General features: G+C 34.9%; 1 protein-coding gene across 3 annotated transcripts in view; it reads left to right on the plus strand.

The window, feature by feature from the left end:
• The window catches only part of LOC146530443 (RNA-binding protein Musashi homolog 1-like), an 87,745-nt gene that overhangs the window by 43,354 nt on the left and 27,608 nt on the right, over positions 1–16,783 (plus strand). The gene's annotated exons all lie outside the window — the stretch shown is intronic.

The following is a 16,783-nucleotide window of genomic DNA, read 5'->3' on the forward strand; positions in this document are numbered from 1 at the left end:
GTGACACCTTGATGAACCTCTCGTTATTTGATAGAAAAGTTCTACGGTTAGTGTCTAATGAACAGACAAGTAGAGGAACATTTATTTTATTTTACTTTATTATTTAAATAGTATATTGAGACCGTCACGGCGTTTATTTAGATACGATCGATTTTTTTAGCCTTACACTATAAGTTCCTGTTTTTTAATCTTTCAAAGAAATTGCGTTTTGAGTGGTGGAACTCGACGCCGCGTTTTGCCTTGTTACCAGAGCGAGGAAATGAAAATATTAAATACCTTTCCTCGAGTGGGAGTCGAACCCACAAACTGTCACATTTATAGTCGCACGTTTGCCGCTGACCACGACAGGCCTGTCTCTGTTCAATCGATTTTTCATGAGGCGTGGGTTCAAATCCTCACACTTAGGAATAACAAATTAAAAGAACGTCAATGCATCAGTTGTGGATTCGATTACTAAAAGATTTTCAGGGTTTTGTATGTGGAACTAAGTGGTGAATTATTACAATTTTCCTTTTCTATGAGAATTAAATGAACATAATTAAAAATACAACACTATTTCAGTCGTTTACAAAATACTGTATAACGCAAAAATATAGCGATACCTTAACGAAGACCGCGATTTTTACCAAAATAAAATCTCCCACCCACCTTCCTTAAGGGTAAGTAAGTAGGTTCAAATCCCCAAAACTTTCTAAATCCGAGTAAAGAATTATATTTACAAGGATATTGTCTTTAAGGATAAAAGGAGGAAAAACATATTTGAGAATGCTCGAGCCAAAGATGTCATTGTATCAAATAATCTTCGACCCACATAGTATATGGTCGAATGGGGTCGATACCGTATTAGAAGCCTTACGTTGCGAAGCCCTTTGTACATTTGAAGTGTTAACCGACTTTGCTACTTTCGTTTTGTGGAATGTTGACTTTTTTTATTATGTTAATCTTTTTTTTCTTATTTATTTTGCATTTTGTGATAAAGGGAAGAATATAATAAAGAAATTAAACATAATAATGTTATGTTTTTTTTACGTTTACACTGTATTCTGTACATACATACACATAGTTTTAAAATGTCCAGTTTTTTAATAGACTTTATAACGCGACAGTTGTAGCTTTGGCGTTGAGTTCCGCCACTCTACGCGCAAAAATTTTGCGATATTTTTCTTAAAATTTAGCATTATAGTTAAAAAAAGCAATCATGTACCAAAACATTATTTCAACAAGACTTTTTCACGAATTTAAACACTAAAATCCCGTCCAATCCCAAGATATACCAGCCAAGTTAACATCGGTAGGAAATATAAATCAAGGAGCGAGTGCAACTAACGTATAGTATACCCGTATACTAGCGTAGCACGTGCGTAGACATGCTACGGCGCTACGGCGTAGCTTTAACTTTATTACCTACTATAGACATGTGAAGATGGTATATTGATATTAGATTAGGTTTTTTATAGTTATGTTTATTATATATAGGAATAGCTTTTTCACACGGTATCGCCCAAGTTGGTTAATTTAAATAACTGCTCGTCGTACTGTAAACTAGTAGTTCCTGAGATTGGCACATTTAACCAAACCCTTGAGTTTGAAATATATATACGGCTATAGTATACCTATACAGGAGCAGGAGATTATACATCTTATATTGTTAAAACGAAAACTGGAAAATTTTAAGAAACTCAAAAAAAAAAATACCAGACTTGGCGCAGGGGCACAAGCAAGTGCCTGTAAGCGCAACAGAATGTGGATTCGATTCAAATTCGAGGAAATTGAATATTAAATAAATAAATTTTCTGACTCTGAAGCAAAGCGCCACGTTAAGTTCTGCCACTCAACATGCAAACCCTCCAGAATTCAGCAACACGTTAAGAAGTGTTTTATATGGAATAGAGTGTCTTAACACTACGTTCCTAGGTTCCATCTGCAGCTGTGTGCGTGGATATCGTAACGCAGCGACACTGAGTCCAATTTTCAAAAGTTAATTAAGTTTTTTAATTTCTTGTTATTTTTTTGAGTTCGATTCTAAGCCGGAGTAATTAATTATTTTCATTTCTTGGTTCTACACCAGGTTTCTTCTCTTCACCCTACTACTAGATAACCGTTGCCTATTCAAAAAACATATGCTTAAATGCCAAAAAACGAACCCGCACCTATCACAAGTGTATTTCAATATGAATGAGCTGCGTAGTCAATTTTTCAAGTGTTTTATCTCAAGTCCTGGCACGCCGGCTATCGATGATCTTCCTCACTTGAAGCTCTTAACATATTTTTGTAGGATTATGGCCTTTATGTTTAACAGAAGTAGGGCTTAAACCGCAAGAATACTTGAACTACCCCCTAAAATTGTATATTGAAGTGGCTAGAAACGCTTACTTGAAATTTTGAATTTAATTTTAATTTTATATTATTAGAAAAGTGTACGGAAGGACGCGGGGTGATCGTAGGTTCGACTCTGACGGCAATGCACTTCAATATACAGTAGCAACTTAATATTTTATCTCGAATGTAGCGGGATAGGCAGAGGGAACCTCGTGTTAAGCCCCTTTGTTGATATCAGAGCGGCTAGATGAAATAGATAATATAATTCATTCTCTCAAGTAGGAATCGAACCCACAACCGTCGCGCGTCACATGACACATTCTATGTGTGGGAGGTAACTCACCGCAGGAACAGTCAGTTAAATAGAAGCAATGTAATGATTTGAATAAATAGACTTATTATTCTTATTCAATAAATAGACTATCTAACACAATATTTTTTTCCTATTGGAAAACACAGTTCCTGAGATTAGTGGAGTCAACCAAACAAACTCTTCAGCTTTATAATATTTCTGTGGATAAATAGGTGTAACTTGGTGTGAATTATCTAACAGTGCGGTTAGACGGATACGTCGAGCGTTCAATTACACCACAGTACTTTGGTCTTTAAATGGAATTAAAATATTATATTTTTACATTAGCAGAAAGTCGTTACGATTTAATCGGTCTTAATATTAGCTTCCCTCTGCCCTGCTGTGTGCGGGATACAGCGTGAAGCTGATTTTTTGTATATTAGCTGTATTGGCAACATTCCACGTTAAAGTAAGTTCTTTTGAACAAATATATATATAAGTTGAAGACGTTTGACAGTTCTACTACTTGTTCGAATTAAAAAAATATGTGATATTCCATATTTGAAGTAAGTCTATATACATTATAATTATACTATAGTTTCGATGTAATCTGTGGTCAGAGTATGAGGAAAGAGACTTTTCAAATATAAAAATATTCAATGGGTCTAATCAAATACCTTAGCTTTATATTATCAGTATAGCTATAAATCTTTTTCTTATATAATCGAAGAATAAGTAAAAAATATATTGTTTTTTCTTACCTTCACGCTGTATAAACAAGAGAGAGAGAGAGTTGCCATAATGTCAAGAAGACACTGCACTGCTCCTCACGCACCTTCCAATTTTCCAGACATCACGTGTTGAGTGGCGGGATTCAAGGCCGCGCTTTGACTGGTTTCCAGAGCGAGGAAATAGAATTAATGAATTCCCCGAGTGGGAATCCAACCCACAACCATCGGCCTTCAAGCCCTATAGAGTATAAATTTAATCATATTCCAGTACATCTACAAACATAAATAATTACGTATATATGTATATGGTCAACGTGCACGGATGCTTGTTATTATGTGGCGGATACCCAACACCGCCAACAATTGCAATGCGATACACCGAGCGAGGTTAAACAACTGATTATACGAACTTAATTCCTAGATTTGCTTGGCTAAAAAAGAAATAATTCCGGAAAATAAAAGGATAGAAGTTTGAGTACACTCGATGGTAGCCGATTCGATGCTCATTCGGGTCAATAATGATTAGGGTAAAACCCGGATAGTTGCCTCGGACGGATACTTGCCTCAGTTTCAAATGCTCCATGTTAGACGTGTTTACAGTGTTTCTTTTTGATCATAATAAGAAGCGTCCCCCGCGTAGGACTCGGTGCCGCATCAGCTGTCGAAGTAGGTGCACGAGTTTTGTACGTGTGAGTAAAAATCTTCCGCGATGATACTTTGACGAGCGTCAGAATTATATTGGCAAGTAATCTCCGTTAAATATAATTATAACTAATTGCGGTTTCAGTAAAATAATTATTTCTTTGATTGCATTAGAGTTTAAATTGCACTGTAATAAACGTTTTGTTGTTAAATATGTTTTATTTATTTTGTAAATAAAAAGGGCAAGTATCCGTATCAAAAAGGATAGTTGCCTTACTGTCTTTTGCGGATTGTTGCCCTGGGGCAACTATCCGTAACTACACATTTTAACGAGCAAACAGATTTTTTTCTTAGTTATTTTTTTCATTTGGTTTTACTTTTTTTCTTGGTGATATTTTTATTGGGCTTTACTATAGTTTATCTTAAATAAAATAAATTCTCAACAGCAAAATGCCTCGCAAGTATAAACGAAAGCCAGGCGTGGTGCCGCGCCACATCAGCTGGACAGAAGATAGCTTAGCACTTGCGTTCGAAGATCTAAATAAAAAACAAAAAAGTATCAACGAAATATCCCGGATTTATGGCATATCCTCTCGAACCTCAAGAAATTCAGAATAGCAATATCAATTAGCAAATTCAAAAAAATGTAATACCAACAAAGAAGTTAAAGTTGATAATTATTGTGTAGAATGTTTTGAAAATTATAATTTAACTAAATCAAAATCAGATTGGATACAATGTGAGATGTGTCGTATGTGGTTGCATGAAACTTGTACAACATTCAAAAACCATTGCATGAGATGTGGCAAGTTGAAAACCTTGGCTTCTGGTAATAATCAATACTAATGCCAAAGTTATTCCCATAATTATTTTTAATATTTAAGATAAATACTAATATTTAATTATTTTTTTAAATTAAAAAATTACATGTTCAAATTTAAAATTTTAAAACCTTAGTACTTTTAAGTGTTGTTTAGGTAATAATTATAAAGGATCTCAGTAAGTAATTAGAACTGAATACTTATTTAATAGATGCTAAGCCAAAGTTAATTCTTATTTTTATTGTTGTTCTACTTTTAAAATAAATAGTAATATTTAATTATTATTTTGAGTCTATTTTGTTGTAATTTTATAATTATATTGACTTTGATTAATACTTAATGAAAGATTGTGTTCAATAACAAAAAGTGATTAAATTTATATAAGTTCGTTTTTATTTGAAAAAAAAAATAGACAGGCAAGTATCCCCCGACCCATTTTTAACGTTAGGCTAGTATCCGCCATAGTAGGCAACTATCCCCTTTTTTAGAGGCTACGTAAAACAGGCAGTACTCAAAATTAATAATATTTATATTTGAAAAAATTGGCTAAGTTAGAAGATTAATATGTTATGTTTAAGAACACACATTGAATAGGTAATGTAGTGGTATACATTTCTAACAAAAGAGCTTTTTCAAAAAGTGTGGCAACTATCCGGGGTTTACCCTATGTAATTTATGTTCTTTTATCTTTTCTATAGTAAGAGAGTAAGATAGGCTATGGCGTTGAGTTCTATCACTAAACATGTAAAGTCTAAATTTGGGTGGTCAGTGTTTTGAAACTACTTAGGTAATTGATTTTCTTAAACTACGGAATGATAAACTTGATTTTTAACTCTTAATTTTTAAATTTACTTTTCTAGTGCCGAAATAGTCAAAAATCAAAGTCTATAAGGAAATTTTCAATATCTGCCATATAACATACCTTAACATTTTGGAGGCAGAAGGTGAAGAAGATTTTCTCTGTGGATTTCCTTTTTACCTTCACGCCGTATCCCGCAATAGCAAGGTAGAGGGCTAAAGTAAAAGAAATGAAAATAATTTATTCCCTGGAGTGAGAGTCGAACCGACAACCATCGTAACGATCTCAATATTATATTTGCTATATATTAATAAGTAAATCTCAGTATGAAATATGTAATATAATTTATCTGTATCGTTCTCATCACAGATAATCCCGGATTTAAGCGAATATTACAATAGCATTCGATGGATTCGATGCAAAAATAGCATTATCGATGTTCAGGTCAATTTGTACTATTTCGGGTGTAAAGTCCATTTTATCTGTTATTATATTTTCGTATTAGTAGTGTTTAGTCTTTAGGAGGTCGGAGAAAAATACAGTCGCTTCATTCTACAAAAATCCAGGAGCGTACGCGAGGAATTTAAAAAGCTAAGAGTAGTTTGATATAATAAATATGTCAACTTACAGACAGATGCCACCTTAGTAATAAATGTTCAAAACATCAGGTTTCCAAAAAGTCTAAAATTAAATATACTCGATTAATCCTGTTTAAGAGTTTTAAAACAATAATATGGTTAATACAACCGCCACCTCTTAGACTACAATCGACTAGCATTCTACATAACATATTACGTATATAGTCCGAGGGACGTTAACAAATCAATGATCCCGTCACCAGCAGGTCATAGGGGGTTCTGGATGAAATATGAACGTCATACATTAATGTCGTGTACACTGTATGAAAAAATTTTATATACAATAACTACCAGTGGTTGCTCCAGTTTTATTTGCGTGAACTGTAAGACGTGAAGTTTCTTAACTCTAGGTTCCCAGGTTCCCTCTGCCCACCCTGCACCCTGCAGTAGTTCCTGATATTAGCGCGTTTAAACAAAAAAAACTCTTCAGCTATTTAATATTTGTATAGAAGTGATAAATGGGATATAACTGTAAGTCAGTTCCAAATTAAAGTATTTATCTGTCACCCTACAAAGGCTGTTTATGTTTATACTGGTACGAAAATCCATATTACATACTTTGGAAATAAAATGCTAAACAAAATTAGGTTTTTGGAAAATGTGTTAGTATAGGCGTCTAAAATAAGATAAGACATAACGCGACGATTGTGGGTTCGATTTCCACTCGGAACAATTAATTATTTGTATTATTGAATAGGAATATTTTCACATACAATATATGCCTGCAATTTTGCTTGCGTGAACTTTAAGACGTAAATTAGAAAAACCCTTTATATCTAGTACCAACTAGAATTTCGGGATATCCTCTCTCAGTGTTCCCCTAAACTCTTCATGTAATATTTGAAATTTCCAAGTCTAATAGTTTCTGTGCGTTGTATGTCAGTCACTCAGTAACATATAGATTCTTTTAAAGTAAAGCCTAAAACATCGATACAAAATATATCTAAATATTTTATGCGCCTACCCGGCAAAATGTGACATAATGAAAGAGTCACAATCACGTAAAAAACACGAAGATTTAACCGGAACGTTGCCATTAAAATAAATAAAACTGGCAACACTGCAAATAAATGATGTCTTGAGGTTGGCAACTATTTTCAATGTAACGGTGCTTTAATAGAGTATTGTTAGATTCACTGTTAGGTGCTCAACCGCATGCTATTGTCACCTAACTTGTCTGAATTATAGGCTGAGCTTATTAAAATTAGTGGCGCTGTAGCATAGGGTGTGGCCGTAAACGCGACGGTTGGGCGTTCGATTCCCACACGGGGGAATGAGTTATTTTTATTTACTCACTCTGGTAACAAGACAAAGCGACGTTAAGTTCCACCACAACACAAGTACAAGTAGTAACACAAGTAAAGTTAAAGAGAACCTTTAAAACGTTACTCTTATTTATTATGTTTTTTTTAATAAAAACATATTTTTCTAAGTAATGGCGAAATGCGATCTGCGAAGCGACCAAGTGGCAAAATCCCCTAGTTGTCTAACAAAAACATACTAACTTTTTCAAAATTATATAATTTCTAATAAAAATATATGTATATTTCTTTTTTTTAGCTTCACCTGTATCCTGCATATAAAGGTAAATAAAAGTACATAGTAAGACTGCGTTCCCCACGCACCTCTCCAATATCCCAGATATTGCTTGTTGAGTGATGGAGAGGATAATCAGCGTCGCATTTTGTTTTCTTACTTTAACGAGAAACTGAACTCATTCCACCCCTCGAATGATAATCGAACCCACGATCGACACGTCTACAGTCACATGCTGTGCCTCTGGGCCACGATGACGGTCTGTATATATACATATTTATATTAAATGAACATCTCCAAGTTCCACGTTCCTGTTGAAAAATCAATACAGACCAACTATAGTCCCGGCTAGACTAATGTAATTCTGAAACTTTCGTACTATAAATATAACGGCTATATTTACCCCTTGGGGAGCTGTGGTAGTGTGGTGGTACAATGTCTCAAAAATTGGGCTTAAATCTATTCTATCACATCTGTCAATCAGTTAAAATCTTTGAAATTAAAAAAAAAACGTTTAAAAATACTTTTACTTAAATATCTATGTACATTGTTATAAAAATACATGATTGCTATAAATATTTGTCTTAAGCAAGTATTGAACCTACACAGTCCACATTAATAAACCAGACCATACCCAGTAGAGTCAGATTGTAGAATTCTTGTGTTTTTAGCGTCACGCTGTATCTCATATATAACATGGTAGGCAGTGGGAACCTAGTGAGTCTTAGGTTCCCAGCTCCACGCACCGCCCAAAAAGTATTGAACCTGTATCCTAAGGCTTTTCAACCCACTAATTCTACATTAACCCAATAAAATGAGATTTTAGAATTCCCCAGCGAAATAGAGGGAACGCTAATACAATTTTAATTGAATCACTTTTTGTTAATGTAATCTTGATATCAATATACAATTAGAAAGCTGATGGCGTTATTAAGAAGAGATTTAAGATGGTGTTCCGTATATTTTTTGTTTAGTTATAGAGTTTGAGGGTATTATAAAATAATTATGGTTAAAATCTTTGAAATGGGAAATTTACTTATTCGTTTCGCCCCGTCCACTATCATCAACCTCCTTATACGTGTTATCCAGGGATCCTTGTACTTTTTACGTGACCGTCTTCCAGCATTATCGATACAATGCTCTCGAAGGTCAAGTTCAGTGCCGGAACCAAATACCATGCTTTGTCTATAACCAGTTTTCGATACTCAATATTCGCTGCTTTTTCCCAAATTCAGTCCTACCTTTCCGCCGGATTCCGAACTCAACGCCGCTCGTTGGCTCGTTACCAGAGGGGGAAAATGAAAATATTTAATATTTCATCTCCTCCAATGGGAATCGAATCCACGACTTGTCGCGTTTAAAGTGCCCCTGCGTCGCGGCTGTCAAATATATGATTTTAATAAATATGATTAAAATAAATGGTTTGCAGTAGAAATATACTACAACTAATCCAAATACACCAAACAGGTCAATTCATCCAATAAACCACGAAAAACGCTGAAAAATAACGAAATCAGCAGTAAAAGTCAAAAATTACACGGAGTTAACAAATTATAGCGCTCACGGCAGGCAGGGATGTCTCCAAACAAGTTCAGTTCAGAAACAATAACACGCGATGCTAAAGCCGCATTAAAATCGGTAAAGCAATTAATTTTCGGCTTTCAACTTTCGTATTGATGTGAAGCAGTTACGAAAAGTTTTGTGAGAATCGATTTTTTGTGATTAAAATAGTTTGAAGGCTGTCGTGGCGCAGAGGCACGCAGGAGTGTGCGACTGTAAATTTGACAGGTAGTGAGTTCAATACTCACTCAAGGAAATTAGATATGTATTATTGCAAAGTGCGGCGTTGACTCAACACACAATGCATATGGAAACATAAGTTTGTCAACTTGCTTTAGGTGTGCACCTAAAATTATGAAATTAGTACGGAACCCTAGGCCAGCGGTCCGACTCGCACTTTTGTCAATTCATGCCGAATCACTGTTTTCTTCACAGATCCCAAAAGTAGGTGAGAGGCACTTTCCTTCAAGGTTCCCCAAATGTATATTATGTTTACGGCCTCCTTCCCCCGGGATGATAAATAAATGCTGAGGCGCCCGGTCGTCTCATCGTATATTGATCGCTGTATTACTAGGATAATAGTTAGAAATTATTCACTGGATTGGTATTGGGTACATATTTCAAAACGCAACTGAAATTCTATTAATTTACCAATTTACATTGTTTCTATTTAATAAAGCATTATTCAGTAAATATTAAATGCCCCAATACGTATAGCGAGGACGTACACGTATTGTTATCATACACGATAGATAAGACAGTACGGCGCCGTATACGATTTACCAAAATAATAATATAAGAATTGAGGCCGTCGTCGTTGTACAGAGAGTGGCTATAAGCGTGGGTTGTGGGTTCGATTCCCTCTCGGGAGAATGAATTATGTTTATTTCCTCACTTGGGAAACAAGGTATAACAAGGCAGTTTACACGCAATTCCTCCAGAATTCGAACGGATGTGTCTTAATGGGAACGGAGTGTCTTAAAAGGTTTCCTATTTTCTTCTGCCTACTATGCTACTGCCTTCTATGTGCAGGATACAGTGTAACGCAAAAAACACAAAAATAAGAAATGGATTATAGGTAGGCCCGGTAGGTCGTGCTCATGGCAAAATTCTTACAAACAAGTAATTAGGCAAAGTTAAAAAAACGTTTTCGATATATAATTATACATGAAAAGATCAGTTTAGAGCTAAATTCAAGGCGGCCTATAAATAATATCTTTAGATAATATCACCCTACCAATATAAATCCTAAATTTGAACCTCAAACACAAATAAAATAGCATCTAACCAATAAACTGTGCGATCTTACGACAAACAAACGGACAGACAGCGACTATCGTAAATTCCGTGCAATTATGCGTCGCGGCGGTCCTCATATGCACTTTATGCTGTGTAAATGCACTAAACAGGGAAATGATTACTTACGACTCAGTAGTTGCTATGGTAACGTCATAATATAAGGGGTGGTTTGTTCTAATTTTCAAAACTATTTATTATATATTTTTTTATTATTTATTTATTTCGTTTATCGTTTCAAAATATTGTTTGAGGTAGGCGTGACGCAGTGGCAGAGTGGTACTGCATGTGATTGTGAACGCGACGGTTGTCGATTCGATTCCCACTCTAAACTTCATTCACTTCTTCGCTCCGGTGACAAGGCAAAGCATCGCTTAGATGAGTTTCGCCACTCAACACACAATGTCTCGAGTGGTGGAAAGTGGGGAACGGAATGTCTTAACACTAGGTTCCTCTGTCTATCCTGCTATTTGGGGAATACGAGCATGGTAAGCTCACCGGCCGGCCTTGCCTGCGACATCGCATATCAAATGAAAAAAAATACCATCAAAATGAATAACCTACTTTTTAGATGTCGGTTAAAATGAAAAGTCAAAAAATTTCTAGGTTAAGCTACATATACTCATATGACTAGGTACTGCAATACCACCTTCTTTTACAGCGGTTAATCTGAAGCAAGACGGTGATTACTCGCTGTCTAAACATAGATTACAAAGAAAGGTTTCGTTTCTTTCCGTTGTTTGTAGGTTTTTAGACGAAAACTTTTTTTTATATGTATGTATGTACGTCACTGCTTAGCTGATACACTGATGTACAGACATCATGTAAAATATATGTAGTATGGTAAAAAAGAGGCCAGGTTATGGGTTCGACTCCCACTCGAGAAAAGGCCTCATTATTACGCAAAGCGAGGCGTTGAGTTATTTCACTCACCACGCAATATCTCCGGAAATCAATGGAAAATGGGGAACATAAGAGTCACGATGGGAACGGAGTGTGAGTGTAATAGGCAGGTGCAGGTGTACCCTGCTACAATAGTAAAATTATTATTCGTTTTATTGTTTTTAGCATCTTATCTGTTTCCCGCATATAGTATAGGCAGAGGAACCCGATTTTAAGACTCCGTTCCACTTTCAGCCCAATATGCATGTTTTTTTAATTTTTTCATTGAATTTCAATCCTTGAGTGTTGAAAAGAGTAACTCACCGCCGGGCTGTGCCCTGACCAGAGCGAGGAAATAAAAATAACTCATTTCTCCAATGAGAATCGAACCCACAAACGTCGCTTTTACAGTCACACACTGTCCCACTGGGTCACGACGGCCTCAACTATAATAGTAAAATTATAATTTAAATTAAATAGGTGTTTTGTATGCAAAGATAGCGCTGGCTAGTTAAAATGTAAATCTGGACTATGAACTTAATAGATTGGTAACACGTTTATCAATATTTATTATGAAAACCTTACCTTTACCCTTTGAGGTCAGTGGTGGCGCAGGGGTACAAGCGTACGACTATAAATGCGACAGGTTATGGGTTCAATTTTTACTCCTGGAAATGAAATATTTAATGTTTACATTTCCTCACTCTGGTAACGAGGCAAAGAGCAGCACTGAGTTCCGCTACTCAACACGCAATGCCTCCGGAATTTGGCCCAAGGTGGGGTGAAGGGGGGAAATGAGAATAAGTAAAATTGATATTATTAAGCTTAAAAAATATATTTAAATTACTTAATTTATATAACTTGTGTGGGCACAAGTTTATACTATGCCATTTCTGAACTGTTATCTTTTTTATTCAAATGGCATGAAGAAAATCGAAAACGACCACAGGAGTACGCTTCGGAGGTCCCTTTACAATGCACTAACACTACCTTCACTTCTCTATCTCAATAAACCAAGCTCTCTCGAAAGTAAAGAATACCGCGTTTTATACAATTTAGTACCAACAACTATATACCAATATAAACTTAAATCCCCAATTTGGGATCGAACCCACGCCCGCCACGTGCATAGACACTATCCTTCAACCCCTCGATACCACATAGCCTTTATAAATTTATTATAAAACAAAATTTGATTAATATAGGTCCTCATTATAATATTAGAACCATCAGCCCCACCTGTGGTTTCCGGTCATTTGGCGGGATGAACGGACGAACGACGTTACGTATCCAATGGGCAATTTTGATTTCGAAGTTTTTTTAGTTTAAAAAATGTTTCAAGGTAGGGTCCATATCTATAGAAGGGTAGCCAGAGGGAGCTTAGTATTGAGATATTTCGTTTACTTTTAGCTTGATTTTCTGCAGGAAAATGAAAATTTGTACAGAATGTAAATCGAACTTACAACCATCGCGATGACAGCCAGACACTGTTTCACTGAGCGACGACGGCCTCAACAAGCAATTGCCTCTAAATAAAGCGGAGAGTTCAACATAGAGCCTTATAACTAGGTTTTCTTGCTACCTAAATGCGGGATACAGCGGGAAAATACAGACAAAAAATACTTTATAAAACAGACAACACCGGGTGTACAGGCTAGTTTTATTATTAACATTAACGTGAAACACAATGGGAAGTACGTATTGTGGCGACTGAATGCCGCAAAACTTTACAGATAATACTCACCGAGCTCCGGTTATAATGCACCGCTACAGATGAAATATTCTATTTTTATTTATTTATTTCAGTGTATCATAGCAGGGTAGGCAGAGGGAATTTAGTGTTAAGTCACTCCATGGTTTGAATTTACGCGAGGGCATTCCCCCGAATGGGAAGCGAATTTACAAACTGTCGAAGGCGTTTGCAGGCACCGCTGAGCCACGACAGCCATAATTTTTTTTTAAGATGTATTTTATCCCGCGTAGTACGGATCAAATCTATTGTTGGGACACTCCGTTCCCCCTTTTCTTCAATATATTTCAAACTTAACTTGTTAAGTGCTGGAGTTTAACGCCGCGCGTGTGCTATACACGAGAAAATGTAAACAATTATTATATATTCCTCCTTATAAAGAGTGTCCAATCACTACTACTAGATATTATGCTTACCCCTCTAAGAAACCTCTAAGCCCCCTTGTACATTTGAAGTAAGTACATATAAAGCAGTCTGTCTGTACGAGTATGTTATAGTTTCAATATGCAATAAGGTATCGTTATCTAAATATTTATGTATATTACCACGAAGCCTAAGGGGAGAAACGTGAGCTTTGGAGCTTTTTAAAAAAATAATAGTTTAGTAGAATTCAAAAATCGATAGTTAAATATCGATTTATTATCTGTAAGGATGGCAGTATAGATGTTGTTTTTGCATATTATTTTAATGAGAGGCATATTATATCGATTCCGGCTAAGGTTCCAAAGGCTTCATAAATCTGTTTCAAGAAGTGGAAAGTGGAGTTTGAATTTAAGTGGGAATCGAACCCACAAACGTCACGTTTACATTCAGATACTTTGCACTTTAAATACAGTACACACTACACCTCATATTTTATTACAACACTAATTAAGAACCAATTAATTCTTTAAGCGCGAGTAACTCCATGCTTTCAAATTTGAGCGTAAATCATTGAAAAAGTTTTTGATTAACAAACTGAAATTTACCTAATTTGTGCTTTTTTTCCTGAAATTTATTATAAATAAAGTTGTACTTAAAAGCTGCTTTTTCTGTAAAGCCGCCATTATGACGTTTATGTTTTTTAATTTGGCTAGGATCTAAAATCATTCTTCCCAATATAATAATAGATTACATTAATTCTAAGTAAAGGCTTTTTTAGACTTAAAAGGTCACAATTTAAAATAGATACCTGCCTCCGCCCAGACGAAGTCGTGTAGAATAATCGATATTCTGTAAATAAATTGTACGCCTAATTTAAAATCTTATTTCTATTTCAATAAAGCTTAAAATACCTTATTTAGTAATTTGAGTAAAGTTAATTAAAGTATTTACGCTATAAGAAAATAAACCTTATTATTTGATAATATATCAACATTCTATTAGATAGAAAAATTCTTAAACTTGTTTCCAACGTCATCTGGCGGAAGTAGCTTGTACTAAGACGTAAAAAGTTTCGACTTGTTTTTTGGCAAAATGATAATAGATGGCGCTGTAATATTTTAATTTTGTTTGTTTCAGGTTAGTCTCGCGAAATGAATGTGGCCGAATGTTGAAAATAGCGAGGTAAAAATTTATTTGTTAATTAAGGAACCAAAAGAATTTGTTGTGACGAAGCGGCAAAGCGTATGTCTATAAACGCGACGGGTGTGGGTTCGATTGCCTCTTGGGGAAATTAATTATTCTTTCGCATAATATCAAGGCCAATACACAGTGTTGAGCCCTGTTTCTCAAGTCCTGACTCAAATAGACATAAGTATACTTCAAATCTTTTTTGCAAACTAACTTTGAACGCCAGTTATAGGTTCAATCTGTCCTTGGAAAAAAAAAGAAGTGAAGAGAAACTTTATAAAAAAGATATTTCACGATTATAGAATAATTTCTCATAAGTTACAACTTTTAGGGTTAGGCCACTTTCATATTTTGTACATTTAGTTATACATCTATAGGAAATATGAAGAGCCGGCATAAATCATTCGACCCTTATGTCAGCCTGCGTTTGATTGTTGGTTAAATAGCGTGGAAATTTCTATTGAGTTGAGAATTAATATGGCAGAAGCCTTCCCTCGATAGTTGCAGCATTTTAAACTTGCTCCCCGTACTGGTAGTCAAAACGCGGCGTTAAGTTCCACTACACACCGCGCAGTGCCTTGAAAATTGGTTGTAAAGTGAAGTGAGGGGTTAACCTAGCCCACGTTACTCATTTTCTGTTTTTTTTATACCTTTTTTCGACGATAACATAAATATTAATTTTGAAAAATATAAATTAATTTTGTAATAAATTCAATAATAGGAAAATTACTAAAATACAATTAAAATATTGTGTAATCGAACCCGCTACTCACTGTACAATTTATATAGGTTTAATATTAGCCACCCTAGTTAATAGCAAAAGGACACAATAGCCTCATTCGTCTGCGCTTTATGACTGGAGATAAGTGAAGTGAATAAAAAAAATATAATATTATAATTTTATTACGTCTTGATACAGTGATTTTTTGACGTGAAGGTAGTGGATTCGATTATCGATGGAATCAATTATTTTTATTTCCTCGATCTGGTAACAAGGCAAAGCGCTGCCTTGAGTTTCACCTCTTAACATGTGATGTCTCGAAAATTGGACGGAGCAGTAGTAGCAGAGTGTTTTAACACTAGCTTTCATCTACCTACAATATAATCGATAATCAGTGCCAAAATAAATAAAAACTTCAAGATCTTAAAGCCCGATTCTTCCTACCAGCACCGGAACAAAAAATGTTTTAATATAATCATTACTTTCAATGAAAATCAAACCCACAACCATCGTGTTTATAAATGTGAGATAAATATTCTATTAAGATATTCCTTTTGTCACTTTTACTTTATATTATTATCATTCGGTACTAAAACGCAGGCGGTTGCTAATGGTCGGTCGCATGTCGGTGATAGGTGGGTGGAGTCGGATGATTTAACTAGCTATTATAACTATACTATAACGTATTCGTGGCTTTTCTTGGTAATATTACACATATTTTTTAATAAAACTATTTATAATTGCATATACTTAATACAATTTTTTCTCACTCTGGTAACAAGTCACGAATGTTATATTAATCGTATTTTTATCGTTTAATGTCACGAATGTTATATTAATCGTATTTTTTTAAAATTATTACCACTTCTTATCTGATCAATTCTTAACTTATAATGATGTAGGTAATACAAATAGCAGGTCGTAGTTTAGATGATTTTTTTATATTATTTTTTTAAGTCAAAATATTTAATTAATCCATTCCCCTAAATGGGAATCGAACTCAAAACAATGGCGGTCACAGCCAGATTTTGTTCTATGGTGTCCCGATATTCTCTAATAATTATAATAATTAATTAGTAATAACACTATAATTCATTACATAGATTAATTAATTAGTGCATTGAATAAATAATGAAGAGAAATTATTATGACATAAGTATTAGGTTATTAATTTATTATTATTAGCTTTACGCTATATCTCGCCCATATCAGAGTAGTCAAAGGGAACCTGGGAACCTCATTAAC

The sequence above is a fragment of the Heliconius melpomene genome, chromosome 17, assembly GCF_056956725.1.
Source record: "Heliconius melpomene rosina isolate 202511_hmr_F chromosome 17, ASM5695672v1, whole genome shotgun sequence".
Classification (NCBI taxonomy): domain Eukaryota; kingdom Metazoa; phylum Arthropoda; class Insecta; order Lepidoptera; family Nymphalidae; genus Heliconius; species Heliconius melpomene.